This window comes from Pantherophis guttatus, chromosome 1 (assembly GCF_059756535.1).
Source record: "Pantherophis guttatus breed Tessera chromosome 1, ASM5975653v1, whole genome shotgun sequence".
Classification (NCBI taxonomy): domain Eukaryota; kingdom Metazoa; phylum Chordata; class Lepidosauria; order Squamata; family Colubridae; genus Pantherophis; species Pantherophis guttatus.
The window spans coordinates 161,759,135-161,777,305 of NC_142063.1; the positions used below are offsets into that span (position 1 = coordinate 161,759,135).

The 18,171-nt window shown below is 37.3% G+C and overlaps 1 protein-coding gene across 6 annotated transcripts in view; it reads right to left on the reverse strand.

The window, feature by feature from the left end:
* The window catches only part of TFPI (tissue factor pathway inhibitor), a 38,919-nt gene extending 27,129 nt beyond the window's left edge, over window positions 1-11,790 (reverse strand). For 2 of the 6 annotated variants that reach the window (XM_060688060.2, XM_087882084.1), the window contains exons 1-2: window positions 11,244-11,665; window positions 3,809-3,919 (exon numbers count right to left, since the gene is read on the reverse strand). The gene's annotated coding sequence lies outside the window, so the exon portion shown is untranslated. Of the gene's footprint in view, window positions 1-3,808; window positions 3,920-11,243 lie in introns of all 6 variants that reach the window. The other 4 variants (XM_087882083.1, XM_034429155.3, XM_060688061.2 and 1 more) reach the window with 4 other exon arrangements.
* Window positions 11,791-18,171: the final 6,381 nt, after the last annotated feature.

An 18,171-nucleotide genomic window follows, 5' to 3' on the forward strand; every position in this document is an offset into this window, starting at 1 on the left:
AACAAATGAATCAACAAACAAGTCAATTCAGAATTCTCACTTGAGGCACAAAGGATCCTATTTTGGACATGTTCTGTGAAAACATAACTCTCTGAATAAATCCATGACACTAGAAAAAGTGGAAGGAAAGACAAGAAGAGGACAACCAGCAGCAAGATGATTACACTTACTTGGCAATTACAATAATAATGAGTACACCATTGCTTCCATCCAGGAAGATGTGAAAGGTCAGATTAGGAAAGACAAACCTGGAGAAGATCTATCTATGCGGTTGCTAGAGCTGACACTGACACTGGCATACAGTCAGTCAGTCAGTCAATTAATCAATCAATGACAACAAAAGGACTATCATACCCATGGGCAAGGAAGCTGTTGTGATAGGAATTCATCTTGATCACTACTGCAACATGCTTGATGTGGGTTGCTTTTGAAAATGACTCAAAACCTCCAATTGGTCCAGAATGCAACAACCAGGCTAGTGACCGGGAAAGCTCACTATACCAAAATTAGTCCTATCTCATGATCATCTCTAGATGAGATGGGTGGTACATAAATGTAATGAATAAATAAATAATCAAATAAGGATAACACATTAGGAATATCAAGAGCAGAGATCTCCAACCTTTTCTGCTCTGTGGACCAGTGGTGGTGGCAACCGGGGGGGGGATTGTTTTGCACACATGCACTACTTGCACAAATGCAGCTTCATGCACCCAACTGCCATTTACATGGCCTGATTCCCAATGGACCGTGGCCCAGCACTTGACCAGGGGTTGAGGACCCCTGCTCTAGAGGTCTGTGAAAGTCTCCGACTTAAAATATGTTTTGCCTAGGAATCTGACATACTTTCATATGGTATTAATACTTCAGAAACCACATTCAATCTGTTCCACAAAAGTATGTAAAGATAAGTCTCTGCTCATTTTCTCTCCTTTTCCCCCTCTATCAGCAGGAAAAAATGCTTATCTTTAACCAGGATTATTTTTCCTAGTGCTCCATTTGTCCTCATGAAACCTGTATCTGTAACCTTGGCCATACTTCAAGAGACAAGAAATAATTATATTTAAATAATGGAGAGACTATCTGTCTGTCTCCTGTATGCTTAAACAAAAATCAAAACAAAACTATCTATTTAATAATGAAAAAAGTTTAGAATTAACATAAACATTTCTGAGATACTGATATGCTCTATGAATACATTTTCTAAAATAAAAAAAAAGTCCAATTTGGAAGGAGAGAAACAGAACATTTCTTTTTTTCAAGGAATCCAATGATATTGGTTATTAGATTGAGACTGAGAGTATCCTTTTTTAAAATTTGGATATTTTTGCAAATTTGCTAGAATTTGCAGAATACTAAGATTTTTATGTCTTTGGAACTTCAATACTAGTATGTTATTATGTTCAATAACATATTACCCATAATAACACAAATTATACATTTATTAATCACATTTATATAACTGCCCATCTCACTAAATGCAACTTTTGTATGTTCAATAACACTTATTTTTGCCCAGCTTTGATCAAATTATCATGTTGAATGGGTTTTCTCTATTATTTACAGAACTCTTCATTGTTTGGTGGCAGAACATGGAGATTTTGAAAGGTTATTTGAAATGCACTATCTGCAAATCTGTAGACTGTTAATGTGTAGATGAAATTGTTTTTGACAAAGCCTAGAGTGAAATTACACCAAAAGCTACTTTTTTTTTGGTCCTTTCTTCTTGAAAGTATGCCTTCAAAATCTGTTCCACACGTTGGAGAACACAGGGGCACAGGGAGGAATAGCTCCAGAAGAGGAAGGTAAATCACCATCAATGGCAGGATTGCCCCCAGTGAAATTATAATATTGACTTTTATGAAAATATTGCTATTTTGTTTCTTTTTTTTTCCTTCAAAAGTTTTATTATCTTAAATCTGCTCATTGGTTCCTGAAAATCTAGTCTAGTCACAAAATCAATGTTTTGATCAAATATCTAGACCGCACAAGCCAGACTGAACTAGTGTAATGTAAAATCCTTTCCCATTTCACAGAAATCTGTTACGTGGTTTCAAGTGAGTCAGGGCAAATTTCCACAAGAAATATTCTTTAACAAACATTCCTAAACACTTAAATTTGGAAATAATTCAAGCCAATTATTAATGGTATATCTTATTATTTAACAGTAGTTTGCTATTAAATCCTGGCTTCAATCTGTATTGCAAGAAATTCCCTTTGAGATTCAGGATTAGGAAACAAGGACTGTAGAGATCATCATCAGCCTGTCTCATAGAAGACAGTAGTATATAATGATATGACATTAGTAAGCAGCAAAGAATGTAAAGTGCTTATGCAATATTAATGCAGTAGTAGATTCAACCTGAAACTAGGTTTCATCGAAAGGTTCTTTCTTTAAAAAAAATAAATGACTGTAAAAGCTGAGTAATAAATCAAACACTTTTAAATGCAATCTTATTATGGGAAATGGAGCAAAAGGAAATGGGGGGGAGGACGGACATTCCTGAATATTAGTATTTATAATTACCTGTTTCAGTATACCTAGTACCTACGTTTTGTTTTAAATCTTCCATCTGTTTCCCAATCTCAGATACTTGACCTATTTATTGCACTATCTGGGAGATGCAGAAGCAGGGACTGAAGCTTCCAAAGATTAATTACTCTTTGTAGCTCCCTTCTTCCTTGTTTTATTAATCCATTGTTAAAAATAAAACTTGGGCCAACATTCCTTCACTGAGTAATTTTAAAACATATGTCTTTTTCAAATTTGTGCTTTATAAAAACAAAAGCGGAAGCCAGTTTTAGTTTTAGTTTTCTGTCTTCAAATTTATTTTATTTTATTTATTTTATCTCGAATTTATATACCGCACCTTCTCCCGAGGGACTCAGGGCGGTATACAGCCAGATAAAAACATACAATACAAACATTAAAAACAATTAAAAGGATATATATTAATTTGGCCCCAATTTAAGATAACAAACCAATTAAGAATTAAAAAATATTAAAAGAAATATGTTAAGCCAGCCCGGCTTGCTGAAAAAAGGAAGTTTTAAGGGCACGGCGGAAGGCACCGAGGTCTTGGATCCTCCTTATCTCAGGGGGCAGCTGATTCCAGAGGGTAGGTGCCCCCGCAGAGAAAGCCCTCCCCCTGGGGGTCGCCAGCCTACATTGTTTGGCTGATGGCACCCCGAGGAGGCCCTCTCTGTGGGAGCGCACAGGTCGGTGGGAGGTCGTCGGTAGCAGCAGGCGGTCTCGAAGATAACTAGGTACATGAAGCATACAACCTGGTAATGCTGAAAAACTGACAAAGGGAAAACTGAAGGCACACAGGACTTGTGTATTCAGATCTCCAACTGAATTAAGATTAATGTGCTCTGTGGCTCTTACAATCTTTCAGAACCCAGAAAGGATATGAGAAATAATATCCTTTCCTGGCCTGTGAAAAAGCGCCTGTGAGACAAAAACCATGATCTGGATGACTGAGAATCTTAACAGACGGTTGTTGGCTTTATTTTGGATCACAAATCTTATTTGCAGATGATTTATGCAGTTTCAGCATAAAGACTTGCTATAAGATAAGGAGAGGAAAAAATGCATTGAGAGGAAGAGTCAGATGGGAGATTAGGACCCTGACTTTGCTCACATGAAACCAAGCTCTATCCAAAGTAGCTTTTGGGTTCTTTGCTTTTACAAATCATCACCATACTGCCAATATTTTCAAAGGAAAGAATCAAGATAAAGAATACCAAATCAAATTGTATTGTGAACTGTGCCTTGATCTATGCAAAGGTACAGTATATGTGCTACCTTGCTCAATAGTAGTAACTGTGAGAGGGATCTTGAAGTCCTAGTAGACAACCATTTAGATATGAGCCAGTAGTGTGCAGCAGCTGCCAAAAAAGCCAACACAGTTGTGGGCTGCAGAAACAGAGAGATAGAATCAAGATCACATGAAGTGTTAATACCACTTTATAATGCCTTGGTAAGGTCACACTTGGAATATTGCATTCAGTTTTGGTCGCCACAATGTAAAAAAGATGTTGAGACTCTAGAAAGAGTGCAGAGAAGAACAACAAAGATGATTAGGGGACTGGAAGCTAAAACATATGAAGAACGGTTGCAGGAACTGGGTATGTCTAGTTTAATGAAAAGAAGTACTAGGAGAGACATGATAGCAGTGTTCCAATATCTCAGGGGTTTCCACAAAGAAGAGGGAGTCAAACTATTCTTCAAAGCACCTGAGGGTAGAACAAGAAGGAATGGGTGGAAACTAATCAAGGAGAGAAGCAATTTAGAATTAAGGAGAAATTTCCTGACAGTTAGAACAATTAATAAGTGGAACAACTTGCCTACAGAAGTTGTGAATGCTCCAACACTGGAAATGTTTAAGAAGATGTTGGATAACCATTTGTCTGAAGTGGTGTAGGGTTTCCTGCCTGGGCAGGGGGTTGGACTAGAAGACCTCCAAGGTCCCTTCCAACTCTGTTATTCTATTCTATTCTATTCTATTCTATTCTATTCTATTCTATTCTATTCTATTCTATTCTATTCTATTCTATTCTATTCTATTAAAAACAAATTGGGAAAATCATTATCCACATGCTTGCTCTCTTTAGAAATATTTAATAAGCAGGCCACAGTTTTAGATCTTAATCCTGAACACTTTCTGCATTTGTGCAGCGATCTTCCAAATCTTTTATGGTAGAATTTCAGCATATTTGTATCCATGTTCTCTTTAGAAAATAAAATTGCTAGGAATCAATGTTGTTTGAGTTTGAATAATAAAACAACACAAGTTTTGCCATTTTTTTTAAAACTGAAAGCACAGATAAATAACTAGACCACCCAAATGTTAATATAGTTCTGGTTTATCGGATTATACATGCCTGGCTCCCCTTTATAACACTCTTTTGGAACAGTGTGCTAAATTCTGGAGGAATTAATACAGGTAGTCCTCAATTTACAACAGTTCATAGATACATTTACAGATACATTCAATATAGGAATGCATGAACAGAGCAATAAATACTTCTTTGTTATTTTGCTTTTTCAAACCTGTAGCAATCTTTTCTTCAGCTTTGCCCAGATCCTTAAAATATTTTTGTTTACTTGTTTGCATATGTACATCCCTAGTTATTTTAACTATGCGTGTTCCTGATGGATAGAATAAAAAAAAAGAAGTTTCTAGGTTGATTTTGAGCTTCAAAAGCCTTATGTTTTTCTGTTCAATTTCCTGGGCTGTCACTTTGAATGAGTCACTTTTGTGGCTGTGGAACAACAGGAAGGATAGAATGAAAAACCGAAAAGAGATAAAAGTCTGAAGTTATTAAGAATACAATTTAAATGAAAGATTTTTAAAGGTCTGCAAAGATAGCTGTCAAAGAAGAAAAGATGTCATAACTTTAGTGGTAATCTTTTATTATTAGAAAAAATGTTTCTGTGGTTTAGCAAAAGTCCCCTGTCTTTTAATATAGTTGTGTTCATTAGTCACAAGAGATAAGTCTTATGACGACCCTATACATAACCTAACTGAATGCAAACTCGGAATATAAATTGGGATTGTTCCCCACTATTCCCATGTGCATTTGACACAATCTTTGACTAGCATTTAAACACAATTTATGTCTGTTTGTGTGTGAAACTTTTGCTCATGCCTTGATGTATATACCTTGCCCACATGCAAGCAAAATGTCTAATGAACTCAGTGGAAGTTGAATGGCAGAATTTGACGCTTTGCTGCAGAAGACTCAAGCTTTAATTTTCATATCCAAGTAGGGATGGGAAAGCTCTTGCATAAAATGTTAGAAAATTGCTGGCAATCAAAAAGAGTAATATTGAACTAGAAGATATACTTAACTCAGTATACCCCAAACCTATATATACGAAGGCAGGAGCACAGAAGCACAAGCTATCAGGAATTCACTTCACACACTACCAGCCATGTCTATTAAAAAAAGTATCCTTAAATTCAACGGTATTACTGACTTTCAAGTAAAGAGGTCTGGTTGATCTCTTTGAGAGGTTCACACAGATTCAGAGTTTTAAAAACAAACACTTCCGGTTTAGCTCACTGAGGAACCTAAACCTGAAACTTCTTTCTATTTTAATCAGGACTGTCTCAGTCAAATATGACAAGTAATAATGTACCCATATGACAGCAATCACTCCGGACAGAGGTCTATCGTTAAGCCAAGCTATAGGCCTTTCTATATCTACATCTACATCTACATCTATATCTGTATCTATATCTGTATCTATATCTACATTCGTATCTATATCTTTTTTTTTATTGAAAAGTTTTATGAAAAATACAAACATTTTCACCCCCCCTCAACCCCCCCTCCCCTTCCCACCCTCCCTTCCCCTCCCTCCCCCCACCCCCCTCCCTAGACTTCCCAGAACGAGCACAGGGTATAGCATTCACAAACCAAGAACTAAAATGTGCTAACAAATTATTACATTTCATGTTCTCCCTAGGTCCTTAACTCCTTATAACTCAGAAAAAACAAACATAAACTACTTAATATTATTTCATTCATAAGCTATATGAATCTTCTTATTCAGATACTTCTTCTGTATATAATCAATCCATTTTCTCCATTCCAATATATATCTCTCATTTGAATGGTCTTTAAGGTATGATGAAATTTTTGCCATTTCCGCCAAATGCACAACTTTTAATGTCCATTCCTCAATAGTAGGTGGATCTTCCTTCTTCCAGTACTGTGCCACCAGTAACCTGGCAGCTGTTATTAAGTTCAAAACCAGCTTAGTCTCTATTACAGTACAATCCGTAACTATTCCCAACAGAAAAAACTGTGGTGTAAATTTAATTTTTTTCTTCAAAATATTTTGAATAATCCACCATATTTTTATCCAAAAAGCCTTAATCTTTTTACATGTCCACCATATATGAAAATATGTAGCATCTTCACACTCACATCGCCAACACTTGGGTTGTAAATTTGGATACATACAAGCTAGTTTTTTTGGGTCTAAATGCCATCTATAAAACATTTTGTAAAAATTCTCCCTTAAATTTTGTGCTTGTGTAAATCTTACATTTCTAACCCATATCTTTTCCCATGTTTCCATCATTATTGGTTCACCTACATTTTGTGCCCATTTTATCATACAATCCTTGACTAAGTCTGTTTCTGAATCTATTTCCAATAATGCATTGTACAACCTTTTTATGTGCATTTGACCTTCATCTCTTATTTGCTTTATCAAATTCTCATCCTGCTGCAAAATACCAATTTTTTGATCTTCTCTCCATCTGGCCAGCAGCTGTCCATATTGAAACCAAGTCTTAATAATCCCTTCTTCTTTTAGTTGTTCCATGGATTTTAACTGTAGTCTGACTCCTTCCTTATAAAGGAGTTCCTTATATGTAATCTTATCTTACTTTTGCTCTAAATTTATGTTCTCTATCGCGTGTCTGGGTACTGTCCATATTGGTAACCTATCATTTAGTTTATATGTATACTTTTTCCAGACACGCAATAGAGCATTTCTTAATATATGACTTTTAAAAGTCTTATCTACTTTCTTATCATACACTAAGTAAGCATGCCAGCCATAAACCAAACCATATCCTTCAATATTCAATATCTTTTCCTCCGTTAAGTTTATCCAATCTGTGATTGCTGAGAGGGCAGCAGCTTCATAATACAATCTTAAATTGGGCATCTTAAGACCACCTCTTTCTCTAGTATCTTGCAATATCTTTTGTTTGACTCGTGGTTTCTTCCCTGCCCACACAAACTTATTTATGCCCTTCTGCCATTCCTTCAAGTTCTCATCTTTTTTAAGTATAGGTATCATTTGAAAAAGAAATAGAAATTTTGGTAAAATATTCATTTTTACAGCAGCTATCCTTCCCAGCAAAGACAGTTGTAGTTTTTTCCAGTTATCCAACTCTTTCTGTATTTTGTGCCATACCCCAAACCTATATATACGAAGGCAGGAGCACAGAAGCACAAGCTATCAGGAATTCACTTCACACACTACCAGCCATGTCTATTAAAAAAAGTATCCTTAAATTCAACGGTATTACTGACTTTCAAGTAAAGAGGTCTGGTTGATCTCTTTGAGAGGTTCACACAGATTCAGAGTTTTAAAAACAAACACTTCCGGTTTAGCTCACTGAGGAACCTAAACCTGAAACTTCTTTCTATTTTAATCAGGACTGTCTCAGTCAAATATGACAAATAATAATGTACCCATATGACAGCAATCACTCCGGACAGAGGTCTATCGTTAAGCCAAGCTATAGGCCTTTCTATATCTACATCTACATCTACATCTACATCTATATCTGTATCTATATCTGTATCTATATCTACATTCATATCTATATCAATGTTATATTGATAGGTCTATCGTTAAACCAAAAACTATAGTTTCATATAAATTTCTACGATACTCAATGTCTCCATAGCTAAGCACCGTATTATGACACAGGATAATGTATAATGGCACATGAAAAAGTAACTAATTAGTAATATGAAACTATCTTTATTTTGTGAAACAATAAGGCTTATCAGTGGTGACCCAATCACATAGATAACATATCACTACATTTTCCAGTAGGAATTACCCTAGTCTGCAGAAAATAAAACAGTCTTTGATTTAAAATGTGATTTGGCTAGTAATGCATCTTGCCTTAATACTGGTTAAATATTAGACTGATTTTAAAATCAGCAGCATTCTTTAGGGAGTTTTTATTTCAGTGCAGGACAAATATTTGAATTCTGGAAAGCAGTATTTGTACAGGTGTTTCATTTCTCTAGAGAGATAAAGTTTTAAATGAATATGATCTTTCTAAAGAAGTTAGGAAAATTGTGTGCAGATGTTGATTCTAAGAGAGGTTTTGACAGGATACCATAGACAATTATAAAAGAGAGCTCTGCTGGCAATTTTAAATCAAACTCTAGAATGAGTTAGAGAAAACCCAGAGTGGGAATTAGCTTTAGATTTGAATGAATCATATTATAATTCTATATACTTTCTATTTTGTGTAGAAATGTCACAGGAAATTGCATAGCTCATGTTGCCTATGTGCGTGACATCTTTAGAGCTTCAAAGATTCGCATTTCTTAGACCTTCCTTTAAAAAAAAATAAACAACTACTGAGAATAACTCTTTGAACCAAAGGAAATCCTTTTTTTTAATCAAATAAAGGAAATTTGTTACCCAAAGGATATTTATTGCATGCTATGTCAAGGTTGTTTGCAAAAGCAACTTTCATATGTCATACATGTTAAAATTTAGGAGTAACTTAATGGGCATCCATGTATGTGTGTAATATCATTATGCAAATGATTTACATGATTTAAATACCTGCATCAGCTTTTTTCCTTCCTAGGCACATCCCCAAGCTGTCCTAATTTTATTTCTTTTAATTATTTACAGTATGTTTTGTTTTTATCTTGCCTTTATCATTCTTACAAATAACTCAAGGTGGGAGTTAATATTAATAATACTCCATCCTCCTATTTTGCTCACAACAGCAATCCGATCAGGTGGGTTGGGATGAGAGAGAAGGACTGGCCCAAAATCACCCAGCTGGCTTTCATGCCTAAAGTGGAACTAGTACTGTACTCAGTACTAGTGTCCTGGTTTCTGGACCAGTACCTTCACCACAATGCCAAACTGACTTTTGATTCTTCCCAGAGATAATAGGAGGGAGGAGGAAGATAATGAGAGGAGGAGGATGCTAGGCAGAAAAGCAACTCTATATTTCTAATAAGTAAATTCAAGGCTATTAATCTGAAGGGATTCAAAATCAATGGCGGATTAAATGAGATAGCAACCTTTTGGCTAGTGGGAAGACATGTTTACTTTTATTTATTAGAGTTCTATAATTACTTTCTCTTCTGGGTCTGAAGCATTCAAGGCATCAAACCCAATTTAAGACAAAAGTAATATATAAAAACAGTTAAGATTATAGATTAAAGTTAAACATTAGTAGCAATTATAACAGCAAGGAATAAAATGATCTAACAATTCCAAGCTTAGCAAAAAGATATACCTATACAGGACTCCAAATACTAAGAAAGGCAAACACAGCTCCCAAGGGAGTAGTAGGGTCTTCTGTATCTAGGAGCAATCAGGACAAGATCTTCTCTTGCATGCTAAAAGAACAAGTCTCTAACCTCAGAAGCAACAGAGCTTCTTCTGCCAATCATATCAACTGGACAGGTGTGAAATGGAAGAGATGGCTTCATAGAAACCTAAGCCCTTTTGAGTTTTATCAGTCAAGACCAACTTCCTAATATGTGCCTGATAAATCATCTTTCAGTATAGACATCATCTCTTCCCTTTTCCTTCGACTTGTTAACAACTAAAATACTGTGTTTTCCACCATGTAATACTTTCTCTCTCAAACTGTCAAGTACATTTCATTGAACTCTATGATAATTATACCTAAGAGAATTGCAACATAAAACCTACTCTTTCCCCTCCAGTTTAATAGAGAAATTTTTATTTATCACCAGCTTTCTTTTCAAATGGCATAGACAAAACTTATCACCAATTGTACTAAAACTTGTTTCATGAAAATAGTGGCTGATTAACTGTTGCATTCTTCCTTGGTTCCCTTTCACGCATATATGTATGTGAATAAATAGCTTTCCTTTGTAGATTGCTTTGAAACAGCTTCTTCAGTACATAAGTTGTTCATAATATAATATCTTTAACTTGGGATGGAATTCTGCATTCACATACACAAGAGGGAATCCCAAGGAAATCTGTTGTAAATGATGTTGCAGACAATTGTGGATGTGCAGAGCCAAGAAAATAAATACTCCAAACCTCCAAGTAGGTTTTATGTTGCAATTCTCTTAGGTATAATTATCATAGAGTTCAATGAAATGTACTTGACAGTTTGAGAGAGAAGGTATTACATGGTGGAAAACACAGTATTTTAGTTGTTAACAAGTCAAAGGAAAATGATGAAAAGATTTATTTTTCCCCATGCTCTCTATAGAAAATATGCCTGTTTACATTGCCAACTGTTTGCATGTAGTTGCTTTAAAAGTTTGGGTCTGTGAAGGCAATACTCACTGTCATTGCTCAGGTATCCTTCCAGCTAAATTACACTGCCGTTTTAATTTTGTTCCCAGTACACAAAAGTAGACTTCGACAACATCAATAAATCTAACATCTGACACTCATCTGGCAACAATGCATACCCAGCCAGGGAAATAACATGAAAAGAACATTGCTATTGTCTTACCACCAAATTGCTTGCAGAGCTGAAAAACGTCCCAAAAGTTATCACAAGATTCCAGGAAGACTTTCGGTATTTGTTTCTTCCAGAAGGCAGGGCCTGGGGTGGGGTGGAGGGGACGGGGAGAGAAAAGACAAGGAGAGGAATATAATCTGATCTTATTACCAGACTTTTCAATCGACAAGCTGGCAGTGAAGAGGGAGTGGGGAATCTGAACACACTGCTCTGAAGTTGCTCCTTTATGCTGTGCAGAAAACCTTGGGATCCCAAGGAGTTCGCCTGGCAAAGATCAACAGCAGAGCTTCCGGTTCAAAGCACGTTGATGATCTTCCTGTGAAATTATTTTGCACCTCTCTCTTCCAGGAAAGCACTTTCTCTGTAAGAGGCGTTTCAGTATGTGGGAGGCAGGATGAGCAGCCCTTCTGACTAATTTCAGACTGTCTTCTCTCCTTAGCCACCTCCCTTTTTCCCCCAAACAAGGAGTGTAAATTGATCTTGAGACTTTCTCCAGCAATGGGGTTTTTTGCCAGCCTCGGATCTGGGCTACTGCTATAAAATCCCTACAAGGTTCTGTGGTTTCCAGCCCTTCCTTCCCATTTATCAGAAGAGTTTGTCTTTTGGGGGATAAACAGAGTTTCTGCCTGTTTCCCCCCACCCCAAAACAAGAAAATCCAGGATATCTTTTTAATGTTTAAAATCCAGACAAAGCATGCATATACTTGGACCTGGAAATCTCTGGTTTTGCTGTCTGCTCCTGCCTCCCAAGGATGGGCAGGAATCTTAATGCTATTACTGCTCATGTTCATAGAAGGAACTAGGCCAAAATATTGGCTTAAGAAGAAATTTTTAAATGTTTTAATTGGTTTGTGATTTTTAATTTTTGGGCCAAATTTATATATATTTTAATTGTTTTTTAATATTTGTATTTCATGTTCTTAATTCTTGCTGTACACCGCCCTGAGTCCTCAGGGAGAAGGGCAGTATATAAATTGGAAATAAAATTAAAATAAATAAATAAAATAAATTAGGGGAAAAAAAACCCAGGCTTTCCTAAAAAAAAATGGAGAAAAAAAAACATTTGCAACTGAGAGAAATCCAGGATGGGGGTTGTAATGCCAGGTATGTGTGTGTGGGGTGGGGGAGGTTTAGCTTTTTGTTCTCTTCATATACCTATTGCAAATAAATCTCCTGCTTCCCCCCTCCCCCAACTGTACCCTGAAAAATGGCAATTTTTCATGAAACTGTGCCATGAAGAAAGAAGATAATACTTCTCCCAGACCTCATTCCTGTTAGGGCACGTTACTAGCAACTACTGGGTAAAAAGGAAGTTGTTGGCTAATATGATCCTGGATTAAGCAGATGGTCTGGCTCTCATCCAGAAACAAAGACCTAGGACTATCATTCCTTTTCCCTTCCTCCCACTCATAGTTATGCTTAGCTAAGGCTGTTAAGTCCAGTTTGTTCCATTTGGAGATAAAACACTCTCAGACGCTGAAGGGTAACAGCAGGAACATATTTTTGAAACCACAAGCTGCGACAGAGTCATTGAATATAAACATGCAGACAGACGTCTGCTCAGTAGGTTGATGTTTTGTCAACTGCAAAAAAAAGATGACTATCGTATGAGAGTTTATTTTCAGTATTCTTCTGTTTTCTGGCATCTATATGGGCATCATGAAAGTCAACAGATGGGAAGCATTGGAAGCAAGGAACTAGTAGGGTCTCCTGGTTGGGCAGCGGGTTGGACTAGATGACCTGCAAGGTCCAGTCCAACTCGGTTAACCTGTTAATATGATGATGAATTGGTTTGTGCAAGGGAAAATTACGGTTTTAGGGTAAAAAGAATCCCACAACTCAGGGACCTGGGAAACTCCTTAGTTACAATCCCCCCATAACAGCAGCTTGGGATGACAGTTGCCCCAGGACTCCTGAATAAGATCATCTTTGGCTCTGATATGTGACTTTCTGTCAATGACATAAAGCCTGTGCCAGACATAGACTTACCAGACCAGTCATTTTAGTGCCTGGCCTCTCATTTAATCATAATATTATTGACATTCTTTAATTACTTTATATGTAATTTCCTGTGTCATAAACACATCGATCAAAGCAATAGATGAAACATGGTGGTCACTTCAGCTCCAGTAAGTCTAACTCATATTTCTTGATCAAATAAAGGAACTAAAACACATTTACCTTTCGCTTTCTGCACTACCTGAAATTTATATTATTCATTGATTTCAAGTATAAAGTCTGTTTATCAGTTTTCTGGGCTGTCCAACTCCAAAATGATTTGAATTGTTTTCGTGAGATTAAAATAAATAAATAAAAAGACATTACATCAAAAGGAATAACAATGTTATATAAAACATTGCGATTGTGTAAGCTTAGCTACTTAACACATTTCCATATCACTCTTCTCACAAAGATCAAACGAAAATTATGTATGCATTTTATTGTGAATATTTGTAACTCAGTTCATAATTACTCGGACTCATTGTTTATATGCAATTCTATAAATTTGAAATATGCGTTTCAATGATCAAACATCTTGTTTTACAAATTTTTGTCACACTGATCTTTTAGAACCAAGACAGATGAGAGGCCTCTGTTTTCAAAGTCCTGAAAATCTTGAATAAGTGGGGAAGATTCCAATAAGAGATAATTGAGGACATTGGTAAAAAGGTAAAGGTTTCCCTGTCACTTATGTGCAACTCTAGGGCATGGTGCTCATCTCCATTTCTTAGCTGAGGAACCCCTTTCATGGTCATGTCATGTGGCCAGCATGGCTATACACCAAAGGCACACAGAACTCTTTTACCTTCCCATTGAAATAGTATCTATTAATCTACTCTATTAGATATTCTATTCTCCAAAGCACCTGAGGGCAGGACAAGAAGCAATGGGTGGAAATTAATCAAGGAGAGAAGAAACCTAGAAATAAGGAGAAATTTCCTGACAGTTAGAACAATTAATCAGTGGAACAACTTGCCTGCAGAAACTGTAAATGCTCCAACATTGCACGTTTTTAAGAAGAGATTGGACAACCATTTGTCTGAAATAGTATAGGGTTTCCTGCCTAAACGGGATTGGACCTCCGAGGTCCCGTCCAAGTTTCAGCTCTGTTATTCTGTTCTGTTCCGTTCCGTTCCATTCCATTTTCTATTCTATTCGCATTTGCATGCTTTTGAACTATTAGGTGGGCAGGAGCTGGGGCAAATAACGGGAGCTCACCCCATTGTGCGGGTCTCGAACCTGGGCTGTCAGCTCTCCAGCTCTCTTTAGCTGCTGAGCCATCACAGAGACATTGAACCTTGAGAAAATGTAGTTTTTCATTAAACTTCAAAAAGCTAGCCAATAAACTCAGTGTTAGTATTTATTTTTTTTGTTTTTTCCCTTGCTTTTAGTCAATACTAAAGTACCACGCTTTGCTCATAACTTAAAACTGAGCATAAGGTGTATCAAAATTGTATACTCTATGCTGTATTTATCAAATATAAATAAACTACATTTATATTATTCAAATATATATGAATAACATTTACTTCTACATGTCTTAAATACAGGAAATGTACAAAACGTCAATGCAAATCCATAAGAATTAGCAGCGTCAGCAAAGAATATTGGTCTACATCTGTGAATGTTTTGTCTATTTCAGTTCCATAAGACATCTCAAGGCTGAGAAGAGAAGCATTGCATTGTAGATAATGCATGCAAAAGAAACTGAAGGAAATAATTAAGAAAAAAATTCGGGAAGAAATAGTTAACATATGAAATCTTTACCAAATTTCAGTAAGCATGAACTTTGTGAACCTGGAAAGTTTCTTTGCTGATAGCATTTAGTCACACACAAAAACAAATACTCACAAATCCAAAGCAATGAATAGAAGCTTTGTTTTGACTATATATTGATCTGGGACAAAGAATGAACAGTAAAAGATAACACAAAAGTAAATTCCTTATGGGAAAGTCCAGGTCAATGGATGGAGCAAATTTCAAATCTTGTGCTTCCCAGCATGATAGAAAATCTAAGTGTGATACTTGAAGAGCAGATAGTAAAAAAGCAATGCATTTTTAAAACAACTACATATAGTATTTTGGTGGGTTCTGTTTTTAATAGTTCTTGCCGTTTTCACATTTCAGGTCACTTCTATTTGTTCTGCATGCAAAAGTAGCAGATATATTGTTGTCGATAATAATACTAGACTTTAATATATATAAAGAATCAATTGGTAAGGAAAGGGAAAGAGTCACATGCATAAAGTAGCATGGTATGAAATCTTTAAGCTTCCCACCTAGTTGCTGAATGGAATGGATCAGCCTTTGTTTAAGCCTGAAGTGAAAGAACTGTTCTCTAAACCAGTGGTCTCCAATCTTTCCAGCTTGGTGGACCAGCAGAGATGGCACACGGGTGGGGGGGGAGGGGGGGAATAGTTTCGCATGCGTACCACTTCCATGGCCTGGTTCTGAACGGCCTGCGACCCAGCACCGGGCTACAGATCAAGGGTTGGGAGCCCCTGATCTAAACCATAAAATTGGGATCTCAATCAAATCATATATGATTGTAAGTACGTGTGGAGAAATCACGACTGAGAGATCAGGACATGAATTGCTTAGTCTTTTAAATGAGATGTAAATAACCAACCAGATGCTTCTGTGCTATGATTCCTAATGTTTTCTGGCCATGTTAACTGAACATCAAAGGGCTACAATTTCCCCATCCCCACCTTAATCTATCTTCATGCTCTGTTCTGACTAAGATAAGATTGGCACTGTGTATGCTGGTCCCAACCCAATATCCTTATGTGTACTGGATCTTCCTACTAAACCTAGGGGCCCCAATAAGCATTATCTTTATTTCTAAGAATTCCTCTACAATCCAGATGATCACATATGTGTTGTTAGAAAATAAAAACGATGGAAGGCTGTGACCCATTTACCTGGGGGAAGAAAAGCAAACCTTAGGGTGGGGGGAACGGAGTAAGAAATCTCCTACAAGGAGAAAAGACTAATGCAGGGGTGAAATGCTCCCGGTTCGGACCGGATCGCCCGATCCGGTAGCGATGGAGGCGGGTGGTTCGGAGAACCGGTAGCAAAAATCCCTGCCCCCCCATGCCCAGCTGAGCCATGCGATCATCAGAGGCTTTTTTTCTTTTAAATGGCTCTGATGATCCCAGCTGAGTTGCCTGATCAGCAATCAGGCAACTCAGCTGGGATCGTCAGAGCCATTTAAAAGAAAAAAAGTTTTTTTCTTTTAAATGCCTCTGACGATCCAAGTTCTGACGATCCCAGCTGAGTTGCTTGATCGGCAGAGGGTTTTTAAAAAACCTCTGACGATCAGGCAACTCAGCTGGGATCGTCAGAGCCTTTTGAAAGCATTTTTTTACAACCTCTTCACCGAAGAGGTTGTAGAAAAAATGGCTTTAAAAGTAAAAAAGAAAAAAATTTGGCCACGCCCACCCAGTCACATTGCCCCACCACCACCACCAAGCCATACCCACAGAACCGGTAGTAACAAATTTTAGATTTCACCACTGGACTAATGGCTTAACTATTGCAATGTGTTCTCAGTGGAGCTGCTGTTGAAGACCACCCACAAGCCTTAGTTGGTCCAGAATGCAGCAGTGAAGGGCATAATTCAGTATGATCATATAACACCGCTGATTCCCTAGCTGTACTGGTGTCTGGTTTGCTACTGGATGAGATATAAGATGCTGGCCGTTATTTATAAAATCCTACATTGCACAGGGCCCAGCTGTTTGAGGGATCCATATGTCACTCACAGTATCTCCCTGGCTAATTCCTATGATTAAACACACACCGTCTTTTGACATCTCAGAATTGCACTTTCTCTATAGCAGTGCCTGCCCTCTGGAATGAAGTTTCCTCAAATATCCGTATAGCCCACATCCTGCTTATGTTTCAAAGGTCTTTTGAAACAACAAGTTGTTTGTTCAGGCCTTTGCCATGAGATAAGCGACATCACTCTTTGCATTTCAAGTAGTCCTCAACTTAGAACCCTTCATTTAGTGACTATTCGAAGTTATAGCACTGAAAAAGTGACTTATTTGGATAGTAATTGATTTGTTTTCAAAACAAGCCCACTTTACAGCTTGTTCGGGGTCACCATCTGCTAAAAAACTGGCAAAGTTGTTCATCAAATCTACTGACTACATGGAATACCGGGTCGAGTCATCTGAGACAGCGGAATCCAATTTACAGCAAAGTTTTGGAGAAAGTTCCTAAAATCACTCAGATCCACGCAAGGACTTGGTTCGGCTTTCCATCCAAGTATGTATGGAGGAACACTGTGCACAGTTACCCCTTTCCAGGTCACCAGCGGAATGGACTTTGTGCCTATGCTTGAACTGCCCAGGGAACCTCCCTCCTCTATGACCCTGAATGAGTGGATGGCGTCATTGAGAAAAGGCTGGGAAAACACCAAGAAGGCAATAGCAGAAGCTGCTGAAGCATACAAAAAAACAAGCCGATAAACACCGATCTCTTCAACCCCCTTTCCGGGTGGGAGACCGGGTCTATCTGTCTACCAAATACATAAAACCTAGGCTGCCTAGAAAGAAGTTGGGACCTAAATTCTTAGGTCCATTCCCAATAGTGAAAGTAATTAACCCAGTGACAATTCAGCTGAACCTCCCATTCATTCTAGGGAAAATACATCCAGTTTTCCACTGTAGCTTGCTAAAGCCAGCCATAACCTCTAGAGTAAGACTGCAAGCTCAAGCACCCCCTAAGCCTATTGTGGTGTAAGGGGAAACCCATTAGGAAGTAAAAAAGATCTTAGACTCTAGATTGTATAGAGGTAGATTACAATATTTAGTACATTGGAAAGAGTACCCTTTGTCTGAGGCCATGTGGGTTAAAAGTTGGAATGTCAAAGCAGATAGGCTAGTAAAGCAATTCCATGATAAATTTC